We start from the raw sequence: 6,830 nt of genomic DNA, 5'->3' as shown, positions 1-6,830 counted from the left end.
TCTCACAAATTTTCATATACTGCAATTTACCTTTCATTAATTTCACTTCTAATATTTGGTTAGATTTCTTTTTTGATGTTTCAGTTATTTGAAAGTCTATAAATTTACTTTCACATATTTCAGGACTTTTCAGAGGTATTTCTGTTATTGATTTCTAATTTAATGCCATTTTATTTGATAATAGACTTTGTATGATGGGAATACATTTAAATCTAATGAAATTATATTATTGCCCCAAATATGTAGGTCCACAAACTATAAATTTTGAGGTGACTTAAATGAGTTACCATTTTGAATTGCATTATTTTAAAATTATCTGATAAAAATTTATATGAAAGTTAAAAGATTTTACTATATGTCACAATCTTTACAAAGGGACTAATTTTAGTTATTTCTTATGAAAATCATCTATGGATGATTAATAACATTGCATGTTTTCATTATTCCTGGAATACAGATTTGTTATTCCCATTTACTTAAAGAAACACAGGAATACATTTCCTAAATAAAGCCTTCATTCTAGATGAAAACCCTAACTATATCCCTTTTCATTTAAGGTGCTTGCTGCAAGTGACATTCTCTCTCCAACTTTTAGAGAAATTTTTGAATGTTATTCACAAGGCAGTAGAAAAATTTTTGTCAAGCAATATACTTCAGGTAGTTGTGTACAGTTTTATCTGCCTCAATTGCTACCAAGCTGATCCTGGTTTACTACAAAAGCCTTCTATACACTCTGTCTACTTAGGTCCTTGGCCCTACAATGTGTTCTGTACACAGCAGACAGACTAATCATTTAATAACACAACTCATATTATGTTATTCCTCTGCTACAAACTCTTTATTGGCTTTGCTTGCCCTCAAAGTAAAATATAAATATTTAAACTGAACATACAATAAAAAGTTAATTTATTTCACTCTACATTCAAATATATTATTTTACTTCCTTCATATCCTTTTTTATTTATATACCCATATATATGTTATTTACCCATTTGAACATTTTTCTATTGCTATACACAAGAACATTCTCTTTATCTAGCTTGTTTACTTCTGTATCATGTGCATTCACCACTGGCACATCATATAATTTGATTTATATATGCTGACTGAATGAATGAATGGTAGATGGACACAAAACAAAAGATAAAATACACTGGGGAGATAGATAGTAAGAAATTGACCCAAGAAGGGAAATAAAAGTTTTGTGTCTACTACCTTAAGATTATTATAGGAACTAAAGTTGTAATTCTTGTACTTAAACATAAAATTTATATTTAGTAGACATTAGGTCATTAGTTTATACATTGGATTAGATTATTAGATTTTATAATTAGATTTAATGGTCTATATTTATCTGATATATAAATAGATTATATTGCATTATTAGATTATTAGATAAATGGATTTATATAAAATTATTCCATCAACTAACTGGCATTTTATAATTATTCCTAACATATAAAAATGCATTTCTGTCTGGGCATAATGGCTCATGCCTGTAATTCTTGCTATTGGGAGGCTGAGGGATGAGGATTATTTGAGGTCAGAAGTTTGAGATTAGCCTTGGCAACAGGGCAAGACGCTGTTTCTATAAAAACAAAACAAAACAAAACAAAAGCAAAAGGAAAAATACATTTCATCCAAGTTTTGGAAAATCATATTAAATGTAATTTAAGTATAATCCTTTGGAACATAAATTGAAAATTGTCAGGTGACTCTATAGTGTTCAATTTATGTTTCCTATTACTTCCTACCAAATGTCCATAATACTTAATAAAACATCAACTCTGACTAATGAAGAAAAGAAACAAAGAGAAAGATTTGTGCATCATGTTTGACAATTTTAAACATTCCATTAAAAAACAATAAACATGATGATTGGTGACTGTTTCTTTTTTAGGTGGTTAACATGTATTATGAAAGTGAATGTATGCAATCTTAACTTTTTAGGAGTCAATAACGTATAGAGAATATTCTCAAATGTGGTCTTAAATCAATTTTATATGCGAAATGAAGCCACCAATGACTTGGCTAAAAAGTTCAAAAGTTATCTGTTACAAATAAAATAATGAAGTTGCCTCCTTTGTATTTAACTTTTAAAAAATACTTCGGAAAATTTCAACTAACTATACTCTATACACTCAATCTTATTCACTTAAATTTTCTTTAGTCCTGTAAAAAAATTAGTTGCAAATGTACACACATACATAAGCACATATACATTTATGTGCCTTTCTAGTAGTCTCAATAATGAAAACTTGCCTGTTCCTTTTCAGTGTTTTAAACAGTATATAGCACATCACTTTTGAGGCTATCCTTTAACTTAGACTAAGCCTTCAGTAATATTTCATGGAATCCCTCTAACATTGTTTACAGTGCCACATAGATCCTTTCTTTTTAACATAAAGTGCATGATACAGAGCTAAGTGTCATCTTTCACTTGAAGCCTTCAAAATGCATATGATCTATTTATAGACACAAAAATATAAATTGTTAGTGAAAATATTAGTAATATTGGCATGAATCCATAACATAAATAAATTCATATAGATATAAATTTAAATAAATTAGATTAATTTTGACATCAGTTTTGGGGAAAAGATATCATAGGCGAAGGAGCATTTAAGTTAGTACATAAAGGAGGGGCAGAATGTTGATAAATCCAGGAGTAGAAGAAAATAACTTCAACCAAGCAGATTGCATGATCAAAGAGATGGTGTCCAGTTTAAAATGATAATTAAAGTTTTAATAATTACATTTTCAAGGACTTTGAGTGTGATACTAAGATATTAACACATTTTGACTTGCTTCTTTTATTGCTTCTCATAATTATTTTGTTAGAGGAAAGACATTTGCAAGATTGCACAATTAGAGTTGAGCTTTTTGCAGCTATTCCTGGTTGCAACATGAAAGATGGAATGGAAAGAAAAGAGGTTGGTGCAGGGAGGACAATTCTAATGTTACTATTATTATTAATGATGGAAATCATGAGGCCATCTTTTGAACTAGCTAAGAATAACAGATTTATTAATGCTATTACATTTGTATCATTATTCAGAATAGAGAAAAAAAATCATGTATCTATAAGTCATGTAGAGTATGTAAATTTAATAAAGAATGACAATAGTATTTATTTACAGTGATAGATACTATTTCTTCACTTATATTAATACATGTTTTCATTGCAAATGACAGAAATGTAAATCTAACTAACCAGCAGGCCAATGAGAAATGTATTAGTTCATATATACCAAATGCAGGAAGGACAAGAATGGGGCTCAACTTAGAAATAATTAATCAGGGATTGAATACCATCGATACTTTTTATTTGTAATTTTTCACTTCTGCTCATTTCTATGCTTTGGATTCATCTTTTCAACTGTTTTTTCTATAATGCTAAAACTATAGCTATTAAGTATTTTAGTTTAATGATGTCATTGTTTCAAAGTAGTGAGAAAAGTGCACACCACCACATGTTGCATTTTAAGCTCTATGTAGAATGACTGCTTCAGCATGGATCACAGTCACTGTGACCTGGGATAGGACATGGAGTAATGTATAAGGATAGAAGCTCTTATATGATCATATATATAAAGCAAGGGAGACAGTATTTTCATAAAGAAAAATGCATTTGTTTTCTATTATTGTTGTAACATACTTTCAAGATCTTATTTAAGAAGTTTATATCATGCATATGGACATATGAAAAATGTTGGAGTAGGACTCTTCATGCAGGCACCCCCACAGAAACATCAATTTGAATAACTATCCATGCATTAGAGGTACCTCCAAAAAGTCTAAGGAAACCGAATAAGAGATCACAGTACCATACCCGGGTGTGGTACAGAAACAAAAAAAAATATATATGCATTCAAGAGGGTAGAAAGGACAGGTTTACATTACTTATGTCACGTCTTCCCTAACCCAGGTGGTACAGTGTAAAGAGAGACACCCTACACATGTGGGAAGAAAGGGAAGTAAACATAGAACGTCATTTCAAACCACAAAACTGAGCCACCCGCAGTAACATTAAGCAGGTCCTTATGGCCCCAACTCCAGGTTATTACTCACTAACTGAGACCTCAGACCTGCCCTGGAATGGGGTCAAATTTTGAAACCCCATGTCCAGGACTGCTTGGCAGTCAGTCTCCATTCTGATCCACTGCCAGACTGACCTTAGTAGTCCCAGGCTCAGGACCACTTTTAGCATCAGGCTAGCCCTAGTGCCTTCTGCCTCCCTTTGCCTTCTCCCTCAGTCTCTGGAATGCCCCTACTGCCTGCCCAACCTCAGTGATCCCAGGCTCAAGACTGCTCCTAGGACCCAGCTGGATCCCATGGTCTCAGGATCCAGGCCACCATCAGTGGTTACAGACATCAGGCCATGACCTTAAACTCCATTCTAGATTCAGAGGCCAGGGCTCTATGTTAGCCCCAGCACTGGACTGGCCCCAAGTACTAGAGAGGTCCCCATGGCCCCAGGCAGCAAAGTACCCAAGTTATGACTTGCTCAAGTAGACCCAGGATCTGGGCTTATCCTAGTAGATCTTGGTGCCAGGCCAGCCTCTGTGACCTAAGACTCCAAGACCACCATTGCAGAGAGCCAGTTCTAAGCTGGGCTCTGCAAACTCAGGAGATAAATATATATACACACACACACACACATATATATATATACATACATATATATATATATATACACACACACACACACATATATATATACACACATACACACACACACACACACACACACACACTCATGATATATATATATATTTCCTTGCAGATTCAGGCTCCAGGCCTCCTCCAGTGTCAGGTCGGTATCCATGGACTCAGGCTCCAGGCACATTCCACTAGACCTAGAACCAGGCTCACTCCAATGCTTGGCCAGTCCCTACAGGCTCATGCTGAGAGTTGCCCCAGGTTGGGTGTGGTGGCTCTTGCCTGTAATTCCAGCACTTTGGGAGGCTGAGGCAGACTGATCACCTGAGGTTGGGAGTTCGAAACCAGCCTGGTCAACATTGAGAAACCCTGTCTCTACTAAAAATACAAAATTAGCTGGGCGTGGTGACATATGCCTGTAATCCCAGCTACTCAGGAGGCTGAAGCAGGAGAACCACTTGAATCTGGGAGGCAGAGGTTGAGGTGAGCTGAAATCATGCCATTGCACTTCAGCCTGGGAAAAAAGGGGAAATCCATTCGAAAAAAAAAAAAAAAAAAACTGTCCCAGCACCAGCTTAACCCCTGTGATTGTAGACTTTGGGCTAACCTCATGGGCTGATACAGTTTGGGTATGTGTGCCAATCTAAATTTCATGTTGAACTGTAATTCCTAATGTTGGAGGTAGGACTGGATATGAGGTGATTGGATTATGAGGGTTGATTTCTCATGAATTGCTTAGCACAATCTCTGTGATGCTGTTCTTGTGATAGTGAGTGCTCATCAGATTTGGCTTTTTAAAAGTGCGTGATACCTCCCCACCCTCACTACTCTTGCTTCTGCTTTTGCCATGTAAGGTGCCTGCCTCCATTTGCTTTTTGTCAAGATTGCAAGCTTCCTGAAACCTCCTGAGAAGCCAAGCAGACATCAGTACCATGCTTCCTGTAAATCATGCAGAACTGTAGGTCAATGAAACTTCTTTTTATTATAAAATACCCAGTCTCAGGTATTTCTTTATAACAGTGCAATAATGGCCTAATATATCGACATAGGCTTTGGATCCAAGCTTGTACACCCAGGCTCAGGGCCCATCCTGTAGACTCAATCAACAGGTCTAACCCAGTGAATCAAGCTTCATGGCCATTGCCATGGAATTAGCACCAGACCTACTGTTCTGCTGACCCAGGGACCAGGCCAACCTGCCCAAGGATCCCAGCTGGAAAACTGTCCTTGTATCACAGAAAACAGCCTTCTCAGAATCTCTGGATTGCCTGACCTGGTAAAGAATTTCCCAGAATAAATCAATTTACAAACATTCAAATAAATCTCTTCTGCAAATATACACACATGAAAATAAGATAATAAGGAATACAAAAAAAAAGAACAAAAAAAACCCACAAAAAACTAATGGAACAGTACCACCAAAGGAACACAACAATCTCTCAATAGCTAACACCAAATAAATAGATATGTTGGAACTGCCAAAGAATTTAAAATAATTGGTTTATGGAAGTTTAGCAAATGTGAAGAAAATACAGAGAAATAATTCAGTGTAATCAGAAAAACAATAAATTATAAAAGCTAGAAATTAAACAAAGATTGAAACATATTTAAAAAATCAAATTCTGGAGCAGAAAAATGAAAAATGAAATATAAAATATAGTAAAGACGATCAACAAAACATTGATCATGCAAAAGAATAAATTAAGACTGGTTATTTGAAAATATACACTAAGAGGAGAAAAAAGATAAAATAATCAAAATGAATAAAAAGAATGTCCTGGCGTGGACAGCATCAAAAAAACAAATGTTCCAGTTATAGAACTTTCCAGAAAACAACAGAAAAATATAGGAGTAGAATACATTTAAATAAATAATGGAAATTATTCCAAATTTGGGGAAAGATATAAATATGAAGATACAAGGTCAAAGTTCTCTAATCAGAAACAATTCAAACAAGACTACAGTAAAACATAGTAGAATCGAACTGTCAAAAATCAAGAACAAAGAGAAGATCTTGAAAGCAACAAGATACAAGAAACTAATAACATATAAGGGAGTTTTCTTATGGCTACCAGCAGATTTCTCAGTCGAAATCTTACAGGGCAGAAGAAAGTTATATGACATATTTAAAACAAACTTGTCCAGTTGCAGCCCACAGGCCTCCTGTG

This window comes from Sapajus apella, unplaced genomic scaffold (assembly GCF_009761245.1).
Source record: "Sapajus apella isolate SASKATOON/1434 unplaced genomic scaffold, GSC_monkey_1.0 scaffold9, whole genome shotgun sequence".
NCBI classification, from domain to species: Eukaryota; Metazoa; Chordata; class Mammalia; order Primates; family Cebidae; genus Sapajus; species Sapajus apella.
The sequence above is the reverse complement of the archived record's forward strand: the minus strand, read 5'-3'. Positions refer to the sequence as shown.